At 35.2% G+C, this 25,418-nt stretch overlaps 1 protein-coding gene and 1 pseudogene across 1 annotated transcript in view; one reads left to right on the forward strand and one right to left on the reverse strand.

The window, feature by feature from the left end:
* The window catches only part of IL1RAPL1 (interleukin 1 receptor accessory protein like 1), a 1,227,390-nt gene that overhangs the window by 75,198 nt on the left and 1,126,774 nt on the right, over positions 1 to 25,418 (forward strand). The window lies entirely within an intron of this gene.
* LOC120598478 (uncharacterized) lies at positions 8,204 to 8,320 on the reverse strand (annotated as a pseudogene).

A 25,418-nucleotide genomic window follows, 5' to 3' on the forward strand; every position in this document is an offset into this window, starting at 1 on the left:
TTTTTACATTATGCATACACATTTTATACATTTAAATTCCTGCATCAGTGTACCTGGTAAAGAGATTCAGAACAGGCCTCCCCAAGATGTGCTACTTTGCCATGGAGCTTATTTTGAGTTAAAGGCAATAAACACTCTGTGGGCTCATGGGAAAATTTTAACTCTCCCTTAAAGAATTCAAATTGGGGGCATTGCATATAATAAGAATATTACCAGAGGTAACATTTTATGATCGATAGGGCAGGGCAAACTTCTAATTACCAAACATCTACTCTTCTTATCATCCTGAGAATGACCTTCCTTTCTTCTGAAACCTCAGGCATCTTACCTCATCCTTAGCTAGAATGTCATATATACTTCACTTTACTTGTCTCTCTCTGAACCTCATGTATGTGATGAAATTTGGTTATTTTCTCTTGTTAATCAGTTCCATGTTATTTTGATTATTAGACCAGCTGAAAGAACCTATAAGAGTAGAGGAAAATTTTCTTTTGGCAATATGGGTTTAAATAAGGTAAGAAACAAATATTGCCTCATTTAATTTTAATGCACAAAACACATATTGAAAAAAACAGTCTGGTTATATATAAGGAAAGTCATAAGTAATGATCGAAAGTGATGAGAAGATGGACATATTTTTTTGAACTGGATATAAATAGAATACGGTTGAAATTGCTGGACACTCAACCATAATATATGCCATCATTTGGTAAAGATAATTCTTGACCTACAATAGCAGCAGTGAGTAATTGTCTTCTTGATGTTTCTTCCTCTTACACTTTTGGGCTTTAAATGTTTAAAATGGATCATCCCATTTCTCCTTTCCGTAGCCTACACTGACTATTTATTGCAGTTAATCTTTCTAAGTTTCATAATAATGTTCAAAGGTACATTTCAAGGCATCTTCAAAGCATCTTTTTTTAACCCTCGCTGCTTCTCTAACGTGTCATGTAATGGTTGCTTGAGCATGTCAGCCATTCTGTGTGTGTTTGCCAAGCCCCAGTGTGTTGGTGTTAACAAGCATTGCTGTTAGGCTGAGAGACAAGCTACATTATAAGACCTATTTGCTGCTTATATTGTCCCACTGTTTTAACCAAAGCCAATACATCTATTTGGACATGTATGAGATGTCCAGCATTTTGCTAAGTACTGTGGAGAATATGGGAGTGGAATAGGGAAGTCAGTATTAGATAGGAGGGCAATAAGTAGAAGTATAAAAAAGGAGACCTGTTGCTGAGGACAACAGCCATATACAAAAATAATTAGAAAGTATATAAAAACAGATGTACAGACAATGGGCTTCGATTGTGCTGATTAAACTCTTCATGATGCAGGACATGTATCTGGGCAGCTCCAAGTCCCAAGGCCTTGTGGAAGTTTAATTGGTAACTACATTCCATTCATCTGTTGCATGAGTGTAGCTGACTTTGTGTAACATGCTGCCTTTTGAATCATTAATCATCATTTTTAAACACAGTACTTTGGTGGAAAAGATTGATTACAACTCACCTTCATGATTGTTAATGCAAAATTTTGACTGCTGAAATACCTTGATAATGTCCCCACCATACTTAATATTTTTCCACCATGCTTAATTTTTTATGCTCCACATTTTAATTTCATTGTTCCATCCTCTAAATGTAGTCACTAAAATGATTTGAAAGCATCCTTTAATTCTTAAAAAAATATCTAAAAATCAAGATTTGACATTAGGAAGAATTCACATCTGCATTTATCTCTATATACTTTCCTGTTCTTTTAGAGGATGTCAGCTTCATCACAAATTAAACACCCAGGGAAGGAGAGGGTTTAAAAGTTCACATGGATGTGCTGCACTATGCAAGATCTCTTTATTTTCTGTGTGCATATCAAGAACACTTACTTTATGATTTTGACTTTTCTTGAGGGCTAGTAAAGTCTTTAGAGGATTTTATTAGCATTCTCTAGGTCTGAGAGCTTGGATTCTGACCCTGGATTTTTTCTCTTACACATAGCGACAGACTGATACTCCTGTACCAATTATATAACTTAGCTTTTCATCATTTTGATGTGCAGAGGGTAAGTGATTTTTCAGAAGGCACACAGCTAATAAATGGTATATTTATTTCTTATACAGGAAAATTCTTCTCTACAGGAGTTATAAAATCTTATACATCAGAAATAGAGGGGAGTATATTTATAAGTCAACTAATTTGATACTGTATTCGATAATTAAAGATATGCTATACATTACATTTTATTCAAAATAGATATATTTTATTGACTTATTAAAAAGTAGTACAAATGTCATCCTTAATACCAGAATTTAAACCTGTTTACATTGCGTAAGTATATTCTTAGTCTTTTTTTCTGTGTGTTTGTATATGATATAAAAGGAGTCATGTGATGTATAAAATTTTCGAAACTATCTTTTCTGCCTCCCTCTTTATGGTATGGATATCTTTCAGTGTCATTAAATACAGATCTACATCTTGATTAGAATGGCTGCAGAGTAGTCTATTGAATTGACGTGTCTTCATTTACTTAACCAATCTCTTATTGATGAACATTTGGTTTTCACATTTTTTTTTCTGATATCAACAGCACTAAGATGTCTATAATGTCTGGGAGAGTGTGTGTGATGCATACTTTCACAGATTCAAAGATTATCCTTTCATCTGATTACTTCCTCAGGATAAATTTCTAGAATTTGAATAGCAATGTCATGTTTTTTCTTTCTTTTGCTTACTGCTTTCTTATGTTTCTAAATTGATATTCTAAAGTCCCAGTAGTTTGTAGAGAAAACAAAGGTACAGAGAAGGGAAGCTTCATTTATCTAATAATCTGCCATGCATCAGATACTGTAAATACAGCATTTCGTTTGATCTTCACTTTAACCCTGAAAGGTTAGTGGCATTGACCTTAAACAAATAGCCAGATATTTCTCCAGCAAAATGGATTTATTTAGGAACAACAAAGAATTGTAATTTGGGACATGTGGTCTAATGGCAAACCACACATTAGTCCAGAGAATGAAGGAGAGGAACCCCCTTTAAAAAAAAAGAAAGAAAGAAAAGGGAGTGTTCAGAGGGGCTGTTGTTAACAAAGAGTCCATTGGAGGAAATTGGGAGTTCAAAGTGTAGTGGCTTTTCATTGGCTGAGTTGTAATAGCCTCATTGGCAGAGTGGTTTCTGGGCAAGGAAAAGATCGTCCTTCTTCCTGCTAGAGTAGTAAAGTAGAAAAAAATCTTGTTATTGGAGATAGAAAGTACTCGCTTTCTGTTTGGAGTAATTTAGGATGAATGGTAGGATGTGAGAGCTCCCAAAAAGGCCCTCCAAACTCCAATTTAAATGAGATTTCTGTCCATTAGTCTTCATGATGGAGAGTTTAAGTCATTTGCCAAAGGCTTCATTATAAGTGGCAGGGTCAAAAGGGAATTTGGTTTTGTCTAACCCCAGAACTTTGTTTAAAAATTAAAGTGAAATTCACATAATATAAAATTAATAATTTAAAAATGTAAAATTTAGTGTCATTTAGAACATTTACAGTGTTATGCAGCCACAGCTTTAGTTCCAAAACATTATCACTCACAAAGGAAAACCTGTATGCATTGCCATTCCTCACTTCCCTCCCTCCGGTCTCTGATAACCACTAATCTGCTTTCTGTCTCTATAGATTTACCTACTATAGATTTTATTTAAATTGAATCATACAATATGTGACTTTTTGTGTATGGATTCTTAGCATGTTTTTGAGGTTCATCTATATGTAGCATGTATCTGTACGTCATAATTTCTATGGCTGAATATTCCATTATGTGGGTATTTCACATTTTGTTCATTCATCTATTAATAGACATTTAAGTTGTTTCCACTTTTTGGCTATTGTGAATAGTGATGTTATGTACATTCATGTACAAGTATTCAAACACTTGTTTTCAGTTCTTTTGGGTAAAATACCTTGCAGTGGAGTTGCTGGATCATCTTAACCACAGAACTTCTGCAGCCTTCTTTCACCAGGGTACGAGTACTTGTACGGTAATATAATGTTTTCTTTACTATTTAAAAACAACAACTTTAAGTTATTTTTAAATATTGAATAATCATCCAGTTTATTATTATTACAAAGTTTGATGTTTAAAAGAATCGAAGTCTTAACACTCCAGGTGTCTTATTCTTGGAATTCGAGATTCCTGTTAACATCATTACAATTTAGGGTTGAAGAAAGCACAAAGAACAAAGATACTTTTTAGTTGCTGGCTAGTGTTATATATGTTTCAGTTGACCCTCTGGTTCAAGGTCAACTGTGGTGTCAGTGAATGGCTTTATCCTGAAAAACCATAGCTCCTTATAAATTCCCTGCTTATAACTGGGGATGACAAATCATGAATTTTAAAAATCTTAGTGCCGAAGACAGTCTTTAAAGGAATCATCTTGATGAGAACATTTTTATGTACAATTGCCCAGGAATCTAACTACTCTCTAGGGACCTTGAGTTCTTTCATATTGGATTCCTATGTGACTTCTGCCTGGGTATTTTGAAACCTGGAACATAGACTCAGGGAAAATTCGAGTAGGCAAGAGAAGTTCCTTACTTGTTGTCAGCGATGGAAAGAAGCTGACATGGTTTGTCAAGGTAAGTGGGCCTTATTATCCCTCAGCAGTTTCTACCAGACCAGCTAGCATAAAATACAACAGAAAGGAAATAGTTTTTTAATCAAAGGTGGGGAGGAAGCACAAAAGACAGGAAAAGAGAGAGGAGAAGTTAGTGAGTTTAATTGTAGTATTTTTTTAAATTAAGTCTATTAGGGTGACATTGGTTAATAAAATTATATAGGTTTTAAGTGGTACAATTCAATAATAAGTCATATGTATACTGTCTAGTGTGTTCACCACCTAGAGTTAAATTATGGCATTTTTGAGATGGAGGACACCTAAGAGATCACCTTAATGCCACTTCCCTATTTGAAATAAGGAGGACTGGCTTAAAGTCACAGCCTTGTGGTTACAGCCCAGTGGGCTAGAATCCAACTATGCAGTCTCCCATGGCATGTGTTTTAGTTTTCTAGGGCTGCTGTAACAAACGACACAAATTTATTATTTTACTATTCTAGAAGGCAGAAGTCTGACACAGGTCTCACTGTGCTAAAATCAAGGCGTTGGTAGGGCTGCATCAGGTTCTAAGGAAGAATATTTCCTTTTCCAGCTTCAAGAGGCTACCCACATTCCTTAGTTTGTGGCCTGCCTTCTATTTTCAGAGCCAGCAATTACATTGCTGCCTTCCGTTTCCATCCTAACATCTCCTTCTCTGACTCTCTTGCTTGATTTTTTTTTTTTTTTTTTTTTTTATAAGGATCCTTGTGGGCTCACTCAGAAAATCCAGGATAATCTGAAGATCCTTAATCACAGGTGCAGAGTCCTTTCCATGTAATGTAACACTTTCCTAGGTTCTGGAGATTTGGACATGGGCATCTTTGGGGCCCATCAATCTGTCTCAAACAGTATGACAACTCCTTTACTTTAAAGAAAAAAATGCAGAAAGAAACAAAATATATACCCCTCTCCTGAGGACCTTGTAGATTATTAACAAATACTTTTACTCATGGAAAAATGGTACCTTATATATACTTTTTATATTTACAAACTACTTTTGCATATAATATCTCATTGTCACCCTTTTCTTAGGGGCAACTAAGACTTGAAAAATTAAGTGACTTTTCTAAAGAAATGATAGCTCTGGGATATCAGTCCTACATATTTAAGTTTAAATTCATGTTCACAACGTTCTACCCACTATCTGATGAAAGTGATTTTCAGCACTTTCTTAATTCCTTCAGACTTTGAAGAAATGGAAGGATAAGATGTCATACATAGGTTGATTTATGGACATTCTTCATCATGTTAAACATACCCAATGTCTTTTAAAGGGCACAAAATAGCACGGCTTCTTCTGGATTTATGTTGTAAGATACTATAAAACTCCTGATGTCTTTTACTGTTAGAACTGTACCCGTACCGTTCTGTCATAAACTAAATTGAATTGTAACACTTTCTAGTCTATCCAGAAACAGCAAGGAAACTGATTTCTTTTTCTGCATATCATGAAGCCAGTTATTGGTATAAATGGTATGTAATGCCAGATATGTGGTTGATAACCAGTACATAAATTTGAGATTAATCTTGAGGTTAGGATTCGTATTTCATTTACTTCATTATCCTCAGCTATAAGCTCCATAGCTAACAGTCCATAGAATTTTAGTAGGGTTTTAATAAATTTGTAATGATTTTAATTACTGAATACTGACTAAATCTTAAACTTTGAAAAGAACTGAAAGTTTTAAATTTGTGGTTTTAATTTAATTTCTATATTAATCTCACATTGATAAACATTAATGATTATCTGTATTATTTTAAAATGAGATATTTTGTGTCCCCAAAGTCTTTTCCTTTGTCTCTAAAATGAGGAACAATACAAAACTAAACAACAATCACAGATAATAGCAAAGCCTTTTATTTTGAGAAGCTGGGGAATTGTTTCGAATAAAGAAAGTTATGATTTCAAATATCAAACTAGTTAACTTTTCACCAAACTGAACAATATACTGTTGGAATAATTGGCTTTTATAATACTGTAACCTGTTGACAAAAGTTGGCTTCTATGACTGGATCAACAGTCTTTTTCCTTTTAATTATAACATTAACTATTTCACTTCTGTGGTGAAACCCCACCTGCTTCTTAGCCCCAGTAGCCAATCTGGTGAGGCCCACTTTCTTAAGCCATCTTTATTTCTAAATATTTTATCTAACCAATCAGTCCCATCAATGACCATGTTTTATTTAGCTATTTAGGCTGATATTTACTTAGAATTATTAAATCATAACACAATTGTGATTATACTACCAATAGTCTCTTCTCTGTGACTTTATAGGTAGATTAATAATTGCCTAATCATTTTCTAATTTATGGAACAAGGCTAAGTTTAAATTACTGAATGAACTTATGAACTTTCATTGGGTCAGTTTTTTGATGTTCTAAATGAAGAGGGTGTTCAAAGAAAAAACTACCATATTTCATTGATTCTAAGCACACATTTAACATTTCTGAAATCAAGATTTAATCTGAAAATCTATGGAGAGTCATTTTTTAATTAATAGTATTTTTTTTTCTCTTACTGGTACACAGGAGATGGTGGTTTGTCTTCACTGGCAACTTATTTTTCATGAAATCTCATCATTTCCATAACTAAGCAGTAGCATTTTTCATTCTGATATGCATAATTCTTCTTTAGAAATGTTTACAAAATAGGATTTATAACTTTTCCTACTTAAAATTTTCTGCATTGATGTACTTTCATTTTTAAAGTATTATTGGTTATATACAAATAAAACTAAGATGCAAATGAACTTACCTATATGACATAGTTCAAGGAATGCATTTGACAAGTGAATAGTTTGATTGGGATCTTGACACTAGCAGTAATGGGGATTTCTCTTGTATAGTTTGCATTTTCTTTGGTGAACTTCAGTTATCCTGCACCAGTTGATTTTTTTAGACTGAACTGACCAAATTAACTTATTCTACATGGCCCGAAAGTTCTGTGGGATCAGAAGCTAGCTATGTCTTGCTCACTGTTATTTCTGTCTATATCATAACTCTGCCTTGGTCATACATCCCCAGTAAATCTATAACATATTGAATTTAAGTAAACAAAAGACTTAAAGTTTTATCCCAGAATTGTATCGGAGATATTTAAAACATAAATTTTATTTTAATTAATGATCAACAATATAGGAAAACTGTTAGAATTGATTTCCATGAAATTGGTATAACTTTCTTCTTGACCCCCGAAGAGGCAGCACTTTACTTCTAACTCTTTCCAATTTTCTCTAGTGAGATTTCTAAGTGAGATTGAACTGGAAATATTGGTGCATTTGGGATTGCCACACTAAAAGTACAATGTGAACACTTGAGAAAGAAAATACACAATGCACGTGGACATTTGGTTAGCGGCAGAACCTTCCCCCTTGTCCCAGACCACACTCACAATTAATGCTGTTTACTATAGGAGAAAATGATCAGAATTATTTTCAGCTTTTAATAGAGACCTCAGTAGCCTTAGAGAAATTGGACATATTACTTCATTTGTTGTTTTTAAAATATAATTATATCACCTTAATTATCTAATGAAAATGGAGTTATCCATTTAATTAATTAATTAATTAAATGCCTACAGCACCTGGTCTTCCTAGGTGGTCTCCCATCTAAGTACTAACCAGGCCCAACCCTGCTTGACTTCCTAGATCAGATGAGATTGGGCACGTTCAGGGTGGCCATTTTAAATATTAAGTATTTATTTATTTATTATCCAAAAGTATTAAGGAATACTTTTGACTCTGAGGATTTTCTCTGCATCTTTACCCCCTCCCTTTTACATTCTATATTATCTGAATGACCTGGCAAGGGGCAGTAAAGGATATTATGGACAAACTGGATAATTGAAGAATGACATAATACTGATTTGTATTTACATTGTGCATTTATATTTAGAATTTGGGAAAGTCTGAGAATTGTAAAACAGCTATTGATAGGCCGGAATACCATATTCTCAAATAACAAAATGATTTTCTTTGAAAGAATCTTAAAAATTTATAAGGCTACAACTTTATATGTGGGCTTTTAAGGTAATTATTAATACTCCTTAGGCTTCACAGTCATGTATTTCAAAGTATCTTTATCTTGAGATACTAAGGTCAGATATTCCTTTTATTGAATTCAACTTCTGATACCTCTGCATTCCAGCATAATTATTCCTCTAATATCTATAAATCCCATACAGTTTTTCCTTTTTCTTCTCAGGATCATTTTCTTCTCAGACCATCCTCATTCAATGTATATTTATAGAAATGATAACAATAACAGTATTAAAGTTTATTAGGTAAGCAGATCGATCTGCTGAATTACAAATTTAGGTTATGTCAAAAGTAAATTTAAACTCTGGATTTGTGCTTTGTGTTCCCTTTATTTATTTGAAAAGTTTGAGATTCTATTATACTTTTTCTTCATATTTTGTAGAATAACATCAGCTTTAGCATGGAGAAAAAAAATAATATTTTCTTTGGCCAGCAAACAACTACTTCAACAAAATATAGTAACAACTACCCATTACAGGAACTACCCTTTGCACGATATTTATAGTATAGTACATCATATATTTATCAAAGTTGACATTACAGCTTGAAAGGTGCTTTTTCGTTTTCTTGTCATGATTCTTTGAATTAGATATCATTATTTACTTTGTGAAAATAGGAAAATAGGGCCTAGAGGGGGCTCTACAGCTTGTCAAAAACAATCATATTTGTACATTATCTGTACTTTAAATCCACAGTTTTTGATTTTAAAAGTGCTTCCATTTTCCTCACATCAAGCTGCTTATTTGATTCATGCTTGGAATTGTGACTATCAACTATATATAATCTCTACAAAAAGAATGATAGTGAATAGAATCCATGTAACAATAACATTGTATAGCCATTTCGACAGCACTTCAAATTTTGGAATTTCGGAGGAGGTGTCTCCATTAGCTGTCTTTAGAAATATAACATATGTAAATTTTCAATGGTCCTACCTATGTTGAGAAAGAGTTATTGACAAAATTGGGATGTGAACTGCATTCTAGGCATGAACTATTTTTAAATTAAATTATCATTTATATTAGTTGAGATGGGGAAGAAAATAGGAGCCTTTAATTATTTATATGTTCTATGTACAAACTTGAGACCAATCAACTCACCTTTAAGTTCACTCAGCAAATGGTAAATTTAAAAGCATTTAATGGAAGGATAAGAATAAATACTAATAGAATGAGGAAGGATTTCCCACCTCCATTAATTTATCTCACTGTAAGAATTGTTTAAAACGATTTTTACTATTGTTATTTTACCTACTGTAAGAGAACTCAGAAGGTCCTTTGAAATAAATAGGTACTGGTAATATATTTCAGAAAATAACACTTTTCACTTGTAGAGGTTCTTTTGCCAATGCTGTATAATCAAGCGCTACTTTAGGACCTTAATAACAATCTTTATCAGATTCTAAATGGAATTTCTACCTTCTAGATATAGGTAAAATATTCCTAAAATATGCTACAATTTTCACAAAGCTGAATGAAAGTCTATGCCTATTTGCTTGACAGTCTGGAGATTGAATATTTGTGTTTGTAATTAAAAATATCTACAATTTTATGTGCAACACTTTGGTGACACAGCGGCTTGGTAAGTGTCCTGGTTCGGTCACCTGCTACCTGTATGTATTTAGACTGGTACACTTTATTTGCACGTAAAAGCGTGATTGTACACCTACCACTTCATTTTAATGAAAGGATTTGAACTAAGATACATAATCCATACAGCACTGACTTGGCACATTTGAGGCATTTCATGAAAAGTTATCATCATCATTATCTCATCATCATCACCATCATCACCATCATCACCATCATCACCATCATCACCATCATCACCATCTGCATCATCCTGCCATCATCACCATCCTGCATCACCATCACCATCACCATCACCATCAATCTAAATGCCCTTTGCTGCCTTTAAATGAACATGAGTATATAGAGGCATAACAGGACTTAAAAGATGTACGTGCAGGCTACATGGTTCATTTGGATAGTGGCTTCTATTTTGTAGGGCTGCAAAAAGATTATTTGAATAAGAAATCTGAAGTTTTAAGGATTAACCATTTCATTAGCAACTAAGAGACTGCTAATTGGCTCATTGGCAGTTATACTTTTTGACTAGAAGGATGTCACCAGAAAATAGTGAAAAGATATGCAATGGATATTCTAGGCACTGCGTTAGACACTGGGAATATAAAGGTGAAAAGACTAAAAACATGCTTTTATGTAGTAATAATTATTTTTGCAACATGGGATCAGTATAATCTTTTCAGTATAAAACTATGTGTTCCATCTATAAACGCATTTCTGCCTCATAGAAACAAATTTGATCATGATGCAAGCATATGGAAGTCTAATAATGTTACAATCTGCAAATATCTCTTGCAGTTAAATTTAGCTGTAAACTTGCAGGTGTATATATTTCACTTTATTAAAAAAAACAGTGAAATACAGAGCAGGATTTTTAGAGAATAGCAAATATAAAATGCTTTAGATTTTGCATTAAAGATGATTGTTATTCCGCCTCAGCAACTAGAATTCCAAGTAACTGTACTTTATATGATACTTAATACTATTAGAATGAGGCGTGTTGGGCATGAGTCTGGAAAAATCTGTTTTCAAGATGCTTGTTTTGGGGCAGCTACTCGTTGTACTCAATCTCTCCATCCCACTTTCCAAAGGAGTTGTTTATATTCTCTCCATTTCCTCCAACTCCCACTCAATCCTTAGGCCATTCTATTTTGGCTTTTGTCTCCTTCATTTGATGAAAGACTTCTGGCTGAGATCATCAAGAACATCTTATTGCTAAATCCAGTGGAAATTTTCATTCCTCTTTGAAACTTGATCACTTAGCAGTAATGGACACTTGACCATTCTCTTCTTCTTGAAGCACTCTCTTCTGAGTGCTTCGGAGGCAGAAAATTTACCTGGGTTTTCCCCTCTCTCTCTTCAGTCCCTGCTTCTGTTGAAGGTATGTTCTTCTAGAACACAGTCTGTTTTCTTTCTAGGCATTCTCATTCACTTTACATGCCTGGTTTTAATTACCACTTGTATAAATTGGGATGGACTAGGTTATAATCCTAAAAGACAACCACAAATCTCAATGGATTAAAACAATAAATGTTATTTCTTATTCATGTTATATGTTCTAGTGGGTCAGGTGGGAGCTCTACATCATATTGTCCTATGAGACCTAGGTTAATGGATCAGCTTGTATTTGAAATGTTGTTGGTCTCTGTGTCACAGAGAAAGAAAGTTCTAGATTTTTCACACCAGCTATTCCATGATGCCATGTGGAAGTAACACATGTCACTTTCACTTAGAACTCTATGGACAAAACTAATATGACTCCACTAAAATGCAATCCTATCATGGAGCCAGAATGCAGAGATTGGAAACATATGGTGATTATCACTATTACCTTTTCTGGCTTTTACCTATTTGGCCTGACAGTAAAAATAAACTTAGTTCCCAAGGGAGAATTCATAAATCCTATCCAAAATTCAAATCTCTACATAATGTATGATAGGTATTACCTGAGGACCAGACAATGATCCTTAGAACTGAGAGATCTATGGTACCTTCAGCTAATTGGAAGAAAGAGAAGTGTGAGATGGAGAAGCAAGGACATATGGCAAATCTAGAATTATATCGAGAAAAGTTATATATTTCTAAGGTATATTATCTGTATTTTAAACTGCTGGTGACAACTGGTTTACCTAATATGTTACCGCTGCATGATTTAGATTATAATCCTCCCAGCTTTCAATATCTGTTTCATCAGTGACTGCTAACTAACCCTTTAAAGTTAAGAGGGATATCACCTCACTTATCAGTTCTAAGTTTTGTATCTCCTAGGACAAGCCAGGTTATTCTGCGAGTAGCAAACACTTTCCAAATCTCCCAAATTTTAGTGGCTTAAAAGATTTATTTCTCACTTAGGTTATCTGCTACACTTTCTTTTTGGGTCAACTGAGGTCTCTGCTCCATATTGTCCTCACTCTCGGATCTTGGTTGATGGAGCATTCATCATCTGGAATGTTATCTGGTTGTTATGACAGAAGAAAGAGAACATTAGAGAGTCTCCCACTGGAAATTAAATGTTCTATCCAAAAGTGCCATGTCGCTTCCTCTCACAATTCATTGATCAGAACTAATGAATGACCACATTGTGCCAGTCTCTTGTGTTTTTACCCTGAGTCCGTTTTCCTCCCTTCTTGACCTTGCTCTGGTTTGCAAAAGACTGCATTTCCCAGTTTTCTTGCTTTCTGGCTTCTAGGTAGTTCAGCCATTGGGGTATAGTGATGGGAGAATGGAGGGCAGGAGGAGTGGAGAAACTACATTCTTTCATCTTGTCTCTCTCTCTCTCTCTCAGTTTTGGAGGGCATCGCCAGCAGCAATGGCTTCTGCATGATTTCAGCTCCCAAAAGACATAATGTAGTTCCAGCTTCCACTGGTGGCTTCTGGGGTCTGGTAAAACTACTTTCTCTTTGACTCTTCTCTTCTGAGAATGTAACAGACTCTTCTTTGCTCTCCATCCTCTATTTGGCCTCTCCGCTCCTTCAACACCTGCGTGAACAGTCCCCTGCATTAAATTCTCTGTGTTGACATGTTAAAGTAGTGTCTTTTTGATGAGCCCCTGCCTGATAAATCCAGGTTAGGATACTCAACCCTACCACATGCTCAGAGAACAGAGCTGGAAATATTTGGTGAACAGCTCTCATGCCTGCCATACTACCTATTTACATATGACTTGAAATCTTCTTCTTGCTAGCCAGAACTCTCCTCTGAGCTCCAGACCGAATAGCCAAACAACCGCCTAACTGATACCTCCTTTTGAATGTTTCAAAGGCACAGGAAACTCAACATGTCAGAGTCACAACACACGATCAGCTTTCAGCAAACCTCATCCTTTCCGTTCCCTCTTTTAATGAGTAATAGCCTCATGTGTTTTGTTAGTCAGGCAAGAATCCTGAGTTATTCTTGAAACCTTACTCTCCTTCAGTCTGCATAACCATACTGTTACCATAACTATAACCATAACCATAATAGTGCTCACAACCATAACCATTGCTACAATGTCCTAAATCTTTCAATTCTGTTTGCTGCTCTAAGTTTCCACTGCCGTCACCCTAATACAGGCACCTACCCTTGACCGACGATTGCAGGAGCATCATAACCTTGCTCCGAATGTCATATTCTCACAATTTAAGTCAGTCATCTTCAAAGACCTTCAAATATTCAGTGACCTTCAATGGCTTCCAGTTGCTCAGGAGAAATACAGTACTTCTTGACAATCTTAGGAGACCTAGCACCAACTATGTCTCCTGCTTTATCTCCCGCCACACTGCATTTCGCTCTCTACAGTCCAGCCTCCCCAGCTGCTTTAAGTCCTTTACACTTGGCAGTCTTTCTTAACTCAGGCTTTTGAACGTGCAGTTACCATTGTCTGGAACACTTTCCATCCCCTTCATGTTAACGTCTATTTAGTGAGGTTTTTTCCTTTGTTGTTATATCCTCAGGCAAACCTTCTTTGACTACCCTGATTGTGTCACATACCCGGTTACATACTTTCAGTAGCGCCACGTACCTCTGCTAGGCAGCATTAACAAAGTGATGATTTATATTTAATTGTGTGATTATTTGATTACTAAAAATCTCCCACACTTGTCTATAAATTTCGTGAGGGGAAAGACAGTGAATGATTTTGCTAACCATTGTATCTCTAGCTCTTATCAGGGGCCGGGACATAATTAGCACTCAATAAATATTTGATAAGTTAATGAATGAAAGCACTTCACTTCTCACCTCTTCCCTTCCTTGCTCTTTTCCCTCATTTCCTTTCTCCCTCCTTCTTTTTCTTTCAGCCTTTTTCATCATGTCTCTGCTATGGGGGATTATAGGTCAGATACTCATTTAACAGTTAATTCCTAGGCTATAATTAACAGTGCCTCATCACAATTCCTTTTTGTTGGTGTTGGAATTATTCAGATAGGATATTAATGGCTGTTAACGTAAAATTTCCTGGGGCTGAGTGACTGGAGAAAAAGACTGACAACTCCAGCCTTACATTAGAAAGTGGAGAGGAGAGAGGTAGATAAGGGTGAAGGGGGTCAAATATATGGTGACAGAAGGAAATTTAACTTTGGGTGGTGAACACACAATGCAATATACATATGACATATTATAGAATTGTATACTTGAAACCTATATAATTTTATTAACCAATGTCACCCCAATAAACTTAAAAAACAAAAAGTTTATTAAGGGTACTTACATATGAGGCTCATCTTGGGTGGCAGCAAGACGAAAGGACATCCTCCATGCTGCATGGCAGGCAGGCACTAAGGGCTTATATAGGACAGAACAGGACAGGATAGATAGGGATATCGAAGTGTGACCCACCCCAGATAATGGGAAATCACCTTATAGACTTGCTCAAGGAAGGGCAAGGGTCTCTTTCAGGAACCAGCATGCCCGGGGCACAGGTGAGGAGTCAGACAGTCCGAGGGGGTTTAAGGCAGAGGTCCCCAACCTCTTTGGCACCAGGGACCAGTGCTCCTATGAGAATCTAATGCCTGATGATCTGAGATGGAGCTGAGGCAGTGATGCTAGCTCTGGGAAGCAGCTGCAAACACAGATGAAGCTTTGCTCACCTGCCCGCCACTCATCTCTTGTTGTGTGGCCTCGTTCCTAACATACCATGGACTGGTACTGGTCCATGGTCCAGGGGTTGAGGACCCCTGGTTTAAGGGAACTCATCCCTGTTCTGGCTTGGATCTAGCTGGATCTACCATGAGGATCTGGCAGAGGCCAGGCAGCAGTTGTGGCATGGAACAGTCTCTCTTCCACAGCAGTGATGGGCAGCCATGACAGAGAGTGAGTGCAGGTTTTGAAATCAGAATAGATTTTGAGTCCCAGCTTTGCTACTTGCTTGCTGTGTGGCTCTCGTCTACTTCAGAAATCTCTCTGAACTCAGTATTCTCCTTGGTAACATAATTATACCTAGCTTGTAGGCATTTCATTGTAGTAATTATATATGTAATGAAAGAACCTGGTATATAGAAGCTACTCAAAAAATTATAGTCATTTTGGCTTTTGTTTAAAAATAATTTAACTGATGGTAGTTTTTATTAATGCCTATTAAGCAGCCTCTTTACTGAGTGTACATAGTTCATATGTAACATTTAAATTAGACAGTGAAACATAAAACATGAATAATAAATGCAGTGCACAATTTAGAGTGTTAAAAGACAATTCATTTAGTAAATTGTGAGAACAGTGTATCTGTGTGTGTGTATACACGTTTGTGTGTCTGCATGTATTTCTACTTGTATTTTTTTATGTGAAAATTTTGTAATTGTATTCACTGCTGTTAATTTTTACATCTTTGTATTGCTTAAAAAATTTGTGATTCAAAAATAAATTGAAGGTTTTTCCCTTCTGGAAAGATAATTCCACAAGAATGCCTTGATCTCTTACTCTATAGAGGAGAAGTGGAGGAAAGAAAAAGTGTGTACCTCATTAATGGTGCCCCTAACAAGGCCTGTCTTTGTGAGGGTGAGAATTGATGTCATTTTTGGCAGTGACACAGCTGACACTGTTCTGTGACATTGCAACATATTCAGTACATGCCTAATAGGAAACCCCTTTCCAAGCGGTAAACAACCCTTCACAAGGCAGCACTGCCAAAGCAATGTTTTGCCATCTAACAGGAAATCAATAGGACAGTCCTTTCTTTTTACTTAAAAAAATGTGTATACCTTTAATGATGTGTTATTCTTTGAGCCATCTGCCGACGTGCTGTCCATTCAAATTGCCAGGGTTAAATTGTTGATTTTTAAAAATCGTTATGATTATCTCATTATGCTTTTGTCATAAAATGGCTCTATTTCATGTAGCAATTAACTCCAAGGAATGTCATCTCAAGGCCCAAACGGAACCTAACATTTTGACGAAGCCCTGCTTTAGAATGGCACTAATACACATTTTGCCCATTTGTAGGTATTTCAAGTATCAAATTGGATGAATCTTTTTAATTTTCTTCTACAGAATTGAGTTCAAGTGAATTTGATAGAATTATTAGGGTGGCTTGTGTCTGGAATAACAATGATAACTTACAGAAGGAACCAGCAGGGCCGGTGTTATCGACGAAGGGTTGCTTCAGACCCTTCGTTTGTCAGCTGGAAGCCCTGCTCTGTGATCTGACTGTTGAGTCCTTCCCTGTATATAGCATTCACCTATTTTACTTCGAAGGCACTAAATGCATCTTTGCAATCAATATTCAATTATGCAAGGCAAGGAATTCTGGTTAAGTAACTGTCTACCTGCCGAGGAAATGTATTTCTGAAAAGAATTCGTCAGGGCTTCTGGGTTAGTTCATCTTTCTCATCTCTGGTTGAATACCTGCCCAGTTACACTTGTTGGAGATGCGCTATTACCTTCCTGCGGAGAGTCTCCTGTGGTGGCATGTTTCTTGCTTTTCCTCTGGAAATACCTTTCTCAGCTCTATCCCTTGCAGTCTTTGACTCCTGTTACCCAGGAAACTAGAGAACATTTTCCCTGGCTACACTTTGCTTTCCTGCCTTCTCATAGAGGACACCAGCAAATTTCTGCTTTGTTTCTGTCCTTAGTTTATGCTTATATTGGACTTCGTCCTTTCTGCCTAAGCGTTGGGGAGTTTGGATCACGTTCCTTTTCAATGGGGCTGACTAGTTATTTTAATTTCATAAATTAAAGATCACTCTTGTTTTCTTCCACTGAAAATCGACAACACATTACTCATTCTGGCCCAATCTACCAGGCAGGCATGAAGTTATTGCTTCCTAAGACACCTTCTAATTTAAAAAATTTGAAGATTTCACAAGTTGACACATAGGCAGTGGGAACTGGGGAGCTTTTAGCATACTAACTGGGCTCTAAAGAATTCACTACAGTTAATGACAATTGTGCTTGTTATCTAAGACAAATGGAAGGTGCTGCTGTACCTTTCTTAGGACAATTTAAAAAAACAAAACATTAACATAAAACAGGTAAGCAATAAATAAAGGAGTTGTTACTCATATTATGACCATTTTTAATTCATGTAATTTAATTTCTGTACTTCTCAACTAATTCAGATTAAGACTGTCTTGCTGGCTAGGAGGTGAAAGGCAAGGAACTTGTCTAAATGATTCCAGTTTTCCATCAAGAGCAAGTTCTCTGAGATGTTGGAGCTCCCTGTCCTGATTTTCCTATTCTGCTCTTCTGGGTTCTCTGGGTATCCAACTTCCTGGATTCTACTTTTGATCTGCCTGGTTTTTAACCACTGTTTCACCCTGACCTTTTGTGTCTGCTTGTCTACTCATTTCTTTAATGATTTTTTAACTTGACCTCCAATTGTGTGTCTCTTGACTTCTTGCTAACTTAGATTCAGTTCTGACCCAGTCTTCAGTTCTGCCACTAAGAGGAGTGTCGAGTAATCGAGGTATTCCCTATAGACCCTAGCAGTGTAACTACTCAAAACACAAAAGCCATTGTCATTTGGCAAAAAGATGATAAGGACTCTGTTATTATTTTAACTTTTCATCTTATTATTAATAGTATTAGAAAACACTTTATTAAACTTCTGCCACATGCTATACTCTGTGCTTGGAGTTCTATATGTTATGCCTCATATAAATCTCCCATCATTTTACAGAGGAGGCACAGAGAGGCTATGTTACTTCCCCAAGATCACACAGTTATTAAGTGGGGGACAAGAATTTGGATACTGGCAGTCTGATTGCCTAGCCCATATTTTTATCCTTGACACTGTCCCACACTAAATTACACCACATGCATCTGTTCTTAAATATGTCAAACTCTACATTCTCAGACTTGCAGAGTGTTAACTGTGCCCTCTAAGTTAGGATCTCGAAATTTTTAGAATTTTCTAGGTTTTTGTTTTCTGTTTTTATTGTTCATTTTTGGTCTAGGAGTATAAAAATAGGATAATAGGAAAGTTTGAACTAAACCTTATGTAACAATCATCTTCAGAAGACCGATTCCTAATGACACATAAGAATAATCATATATATTCATTCATTCCACAAGTTCAGCAACTATTTGCTATCTATTTGTGCCAGCAATGATGGAAGGCTCTGGGGATTCAATAGTGAGCTAAAAGGAGTCTTGTTTCATAGAGCTTACATATATAAATTGGACATCGGCCTAACTATGAAGTAACATATAACTTGTGGGAAATTATTGATCCTCAAATTAAACTCTGTGAAAAGCAAACTAGCAATATATATAGAGTGTTTAATATGTACTGCATTCTGTGGCCCTCAATAAATGGTAGCTTTACAAATAAAGTATAGGTAATTTGATTACATATTCTAAAGAGTTTAGCCATCAATAAAATAGTTTAAAACAGAGGCTGGGACACAAAATAATAGTACAATTTTTCCTCAAAGGTATTTTAAAATTTTACTTAAATATTTTCTTTAATTTCTTTACAGATATATAATTTTATGTAAATACATAACTTTAATCATAACATTCCTTTTCTTTTTCCTTGTTTCCTGCTGGGCCTCTCCCTCTCCATTTCTTCTCCCTTGATACAAATCAGCCACCACCACCCAACAGAATCATACTATATTAATAACCAAGTGTGTATATTTCCATATTTTCCTTCCATGTTCTTATATTTCTATTAAGGAAGCACACATCCACAAATAGAGAGTTTTATCACTTTTTAGAAAAATTGGATTATACAATATTGGCTTTCCTGTATCTTGTTTTTCTCACTCAATAACTTGGGGATCTAAGTCAATAGATACAGCCCTATTTTTTTTTTTTTGTCTTGCTAATAGGCACATGATATTCCATGGTGAAGTAGCACAGTTTATTTCATCTTTGCTCTGTTTTTTGTAGGCACATTGCTTCCAGGCTTTGACACTACAAATGTCACTGCAGTAAACATGCTTGAATATATGTCCTTAAGTAATTCTATATCAGTGGAATAGATTCCAAAGAGTGAGAATGATTAGTTAAAGGATCTGAGTCTTTAAAAATTTTGAATAGATGTTGACAGATTGCTTTGAAAGAGAAAGGTATATTATTTTCTGTTTCTACCAGTAAGTATATGTGAACATTTCCTTACATTTCCACAAGTAATAGGTGTGAGGGACTTGTTTAAATTTATACTAGTGAGATAGTTATAGTGCGATTAATCATTATTACTTTGAATTTGCCTGATGACTTGTGCATTTGAACTTCTTTTTATAAGTCTATTGGCCTTTTAGATTTTCTCTTCTGTAAATTATCTAATTCGGATCTCTTGTCCATGTTTTTCCTCTTGGGTCGTCAAGTTGAAAGTGCATTTGTGTCTTCTGCCTTTGAAAAGATTTTTCAAATCTGACATTTGCTTTGAAATTGTGTATTATATCTTTTCCTATAAAATAACATTAAAAATTTTTGTATAGTAAATGTCTTTTTCTAGATCTACAGTCTTGTTTAAGAAGATCTTTCTTCTCCCTTAGATTTTGTATCTTGCCTTCTAGACTTTTTATAAGATATATAATCTTTTAATATTTTTTAAAATTTAAGTCTTTGCTAGATTAGGATTTTTAAAAAGTGATTTAAAATGGAGATACCTTTTAGTTTCTTCCAGATGGAGGGACAGTTGTGGTAGGTAGATTTAAAACATAATTCTTCATTTTCCCACAGAATTAAACTAAGGGTGTTTATTAAAAGTGATCTCTCCTTTATAGATACAAAATATCTCCATATAAATATTTGGTCCAGTTGTCATACATTCAGCAAATAAAGTGCTTCCTGTTCTCCTGAAGTTCTGAAAAGAGTGTGTATGTGGTGGGGGGAGAGAGGGCGCAATTTTGACATAGTCACTGCTCTTTAGAGATGTAGTCTTCAATTGTGGTGATGGCATTGGGATCAGAAATCACAAAAGCCTCAAGTCTGCTGATGGCTCTGTCACTAATAGTATGATGGGGTTCCAAAACTCAGCATTGCTGGGGTTCAGTTTCCTCTGATATCAAATATGGAAGTTGAACCCAGTGATCTCCAAAGCCCTGTCTAGTCATCAAAGATGGCAACAGGTTGTCTAATCTCTTGCACTACCCAGCTATTTCAAGTTATCTTCTGCCAAAACAAACAAAAGCTCATAGCTTATAAAGAGAGAAAGAGAAAATGAATATGAATAACTAGGTAGACATAATTTAGCCAATCTGGAATAAAGGTGAAAGAGAGTTGATCAACCTCTATGTGGTCATAATATCCTCATCACTATCTCACTAATTGAAGAATCTGAGTTATATTTTTCTTGTTGCGATTGGCATCCTTGCTTTAACTTTCTTACTGACATCTCTGATTTATGGCGATGGGGCAGAGATTTGAAAACTCATTTTAATTAAAAGGATGAATCACTTTATAGCTGAAAACAGATACCAAATTACTTAAGAAAGTGGACACCATGCCATTTTGCAGGTAAACAAGTAAACATTAACCTCTCCTTAGCAATCACCTTGACTTCGCAAAAAATATTTAGAGTTTAATCACAGTATATACAACATATGTGGGTTGAGTTTTTAACTGCCATTCTTGACTTAATAATAATTTACTATATTATTTGGGATCAAATCACTTTAGTAAAAATCAATTTTAATAAAATTAATCAGCATGATCGGAATGATTCATTTCAATGCTTTTTGTGTTATATATTTTTTCAAAAATATGAAAAATTGTTACCATCTAAAAAACAATTTAAAAGATATTCTGCTATTTTAATGGCACAAATTAAGTCTACAGTCCTTTACGGGTATATATGTCCGGCATAGACATATATTTGAAATGGAGTTAACAGTGAGATAAAAGACGCTATCATGCAAAGAACTTTGTCGTGCAAAATTATTAAAATACCATACAGAAATAAGTTCAAGTTTGTATAAACGACTGGGAGTTTCATATATTCAAATTAAGAAAACAGAAACTGAAGTAGCCAAGTATATAAAGGGCTTCCCTGTCATGCAAAACCACAGACTAACACATGGAAATAAATTCAGGCACATAAATTACACTTCATGGAAATCTCAGAATACAAAATCTGTTGTCAATCTCTTTCATTGAGTGTACTAGTTTTAAAGCATTGAACAAATTCTTTCTCACTCCAATTTTTGTTGTCTGGTGTCTCTTTAGTATAACCCACTGAGTCATTTTCCCATCTTGTTCATTTAATGTTCGTAATTTCATAGGCAACAGGTAGTCCAGGTTAGATCATGTAATCCCCTGAACTGGAGAATGGGTTCCTATTTGGGTTCCACTAGAAATTACCTGCCTCACAGCTAACTGAAACCTAACTTGGTAGTATTCCCTGTATTCTGTTTAATCTTTCAGAAAAGCATGTCTTTTGTTTCTCTAATTATATAAAATACACCTTCAACACATTCAGCTGAGTGCTGTATACAAAGTAAGGTGTTCAGTAGGTGAGTCAGCTGCCATTTTAAATTTGAGTATTAGGTTTTCTAAGCTTCACCAAAATAAAAGATTGTTTCTAAGTTGTTACCACAGTAAGAGCATATCTACCAAGTAGTGAAAACATATTTTGAAATGGATAAACTGATACATATGGATGTGGGTGATATTTCTTAAAAGCATAACTGGATTGACTCAGGCAGACATTTCAGCCAAACACTTTTTTTGAACTGCATTCTCTCTCTTATAGCAAAGGAGGACTCTGGCCAATGAAGTTAATTAGTGCCAGATTAGGATGGCCTCAGCAGGTGGCTGGTTCAGACTCTGTCTCCCCTCCATTCATTGAAGTCTCATGGATAGAAGAGGGCTTGGACAGTCTTGTCTTACTGACAGCTGTCAGCTGCTAATGTACCATATGCAATGATGGGCAAAGTTGCCATCAACTGTCGATGAACCATATGTAAGTGGTGAACAGAGTGACAGACAGATGAATACTTAGAAGGCAACAAAAGGCCTTCATTGCTGGACCGGGAGTCAGAACCTCACAATTATTTTAAGAAAGGGTAGTTAAAAATAGATTGTTAAAACTATGTCACAGTCATCATACCTTTACTCTAGTCACCCTTTGTCACTCTGTTTAAGAGTCTGAAACAGATGTGCCAAGAGAAGCTTTGCTTTCTTAGATGTTAAGAAACCTGACATGGAAGGCTGTATTCCCCACAGATACCTGTTTTTTTCACTTTCATTAATGAAAAGGAAATTAATGATAGCCAATTAATTGCTAAACCCAACTATTTTGAAAAAAATAAAAGTATTAGTTAAGATAAGGATGAGTTTCTGAATTTGGTTGCATGGGTAGAAGAAATTAGATATGAAATGAAGAGTGTGGGAAGACTGGAAAAATGTTTTTAACTGTTTGACTCTATGGGATACCTTTTACTACCTAATAAGAATATAATGTTCTATAAGTTGAGATAGGGAAAAAATAGCTACTTAATTTATAGAGAGGTGATCTAAAGCTTATATCTAACCTTCATACTCTTAAAGTAATATTGATAATTATCAATACAGTTGCCAGGTACTTCACATATATTACTCCCTTCATCCTCTCATCATTCTAATGAAGAAGGTACCACCCTCTTCTATTATAGACAAGGAAACTGAAGCCCAAAGAAACTAAGAAACTTACTCGAGGTTACAAAGCTGGGGATTTCAACTCCAGTTTGGTTCCTAAACTATGCACTAAAACCGGTATGAATAGTTTAAAACGTTGGACTAGCTATTGATGTGACATTCATGGAACATGGTATATGCTTGCTAAATGATTATTTGATACAAGAATGATTGAAATATGCATGTGTGAAATCTCCATGTAAGGAAGCATCACTGTATACCACAGGAGGCAGTTCTTTTTTGGACACGGTAGTGATGAGATATTATTTTAATATTTGTAAGATGCAATCAATTATAAGAATGCTGTCTGGCTGCTTTGGAACATCTGTGAAGTAACATATATTAAATGTCTTGACCTCATAAGAAAATTGCTATATAAATGAATTTTATTTTGTCTGATTCTAATTTTGGAAATAAACCATCTTCAAACTTAAAGAGACAAGCCCTTGGATTTATGCAGGAGTTAGAAGTTATGACACTTGGTCATTCTGCTTACAGTCTATGTGTGGAGAGACTCAGCACCTAGCTACTTCCACTATGTCCTTCCTGTGGCTCTATCTGTCTTTTTTTGGGATCAGAACTATGTGTTAAAGACTTATGATCTTATTGGGTTACTTTTCTACAGAAAAGATGTACAGCAGAAAATGTGGTAGGGGAATTTAAACAGGGTTGGAAAGAAGATAATTAAAGGAAATAATCTAATGTTTTAATGAAAAAAATAAAGGTACAATTCACAACATGTATTAGACGTAAAATACCTTTATAAAACAGAACGTATTTATTTTTAAACAATCATTCTATACTTCTGCCAGTGTTAGAAGAGCTTAAGGAGGCCCCGTTATCTGACATTGAAATGGTGCTTGCAGCGTTAAGTCTTGGATTGAGAGTTTGCAGATTGTGGTGCTGGATTTGCTTTTAACATAGGAAGTTGCTTTGTGATACTTGGCACGTCATGTAAAATAGATATTCCTTCTTTGTAATGGTGGTTTGGACTCCACAATCTCTCCATTTTTTTTGTTTTGTTGTGTTTTTAATGCTCTAAAATCCTATGATTCAGGAACAGTGGGAACTTTAAATATTTACTTAACTCCTTTTAATTAAAGAATGCATTCTAGATTATACATAATAAAGTAAAATATATTTGTAAAACATTAAACAATTGAAAACTATTTAAAATGTTTATTCTAAAGATAATTTGCAAGGTTATTATGGCACAGTTGCACAAACTAGAAATACTCTAATTGGTACCTTACACTTTGAGAAAACTTTTAATATAACTGACAGGTTTTCAAAAGGAAGAAATTCCAATATATCAAGAAACCACTGGCCTTTTCAAGTGATCATTGTCATGGTAGCTGCATTAACAAAAATTTATTTAAAATGGAGTAATCTCATTGTGTAGTTTTTAGAACATTGTTGCCTTACTAAGTTATTGTTAATGAAAAATAGTCAGAATGCTATTGATGTTGAAATGTGTTATATTTCAGCAGAGTTATAAACGAGTATTTTTCCCACTTGTATTATTGATTAAAATAAAGTGGTCATAGATATGTGCTGTTCGCCTATTTAATGGCATTCTGCACAATTATTTCACATTAGACATGTTTCTTCAAATGCTTTACTTTTGTATTGTGGTTTTCTTACCTGAAATAAAGACTGTAGCTTTAAACATTCGATATGAGACTGAGACTTAAACGATATTCTACCTAATTATTGAGACTCAAGGCTACTATTTGATCTGAATTATTTTAATAACCTTTTTTTTTAGTTCTTATCATCCTAAGTCTGCCCAGGATTACTGATTGTAATTGATCAGTCTCGAGTCTCCTCTTTGTGCCCAGCTCGCTACTCCTGAATCAGACAAACTGAACTTTGGATACTCATACAAATCTAGGTTCAGTTGGTTAAATTGTCAAGGAATTAGGAATCTGGAGCTCTTATGAAAACCTGTCAGGGAGTCATACTTTGTACCTGTGTGCCCTTAAACAAGTTACCAGGTTTTAAAACCAGTTTTCCTCAGTAGGCTTATGGATAGTACTTGCCTCGTAAAGTTGATGTGAATATTTCAGGAGATGATCTATGTGAAAATTGTTAGTCCACCACCTGGTGTATAGTAAGTGTTCAATAA

This window comes from Pteropus medius, unplaced genomic scaffold, assembly GCF_902729225.1.
Source record: "Pteropus medius unplaced genomic scaffold, Ma_sr-lr_union100, whole genome shotgun sequence".
NCBI lineage: Eukaryota > Metazoa > Chordata > Mammalia > Chiroptera > Pteropodidae > Pteropus > Pteropus medius.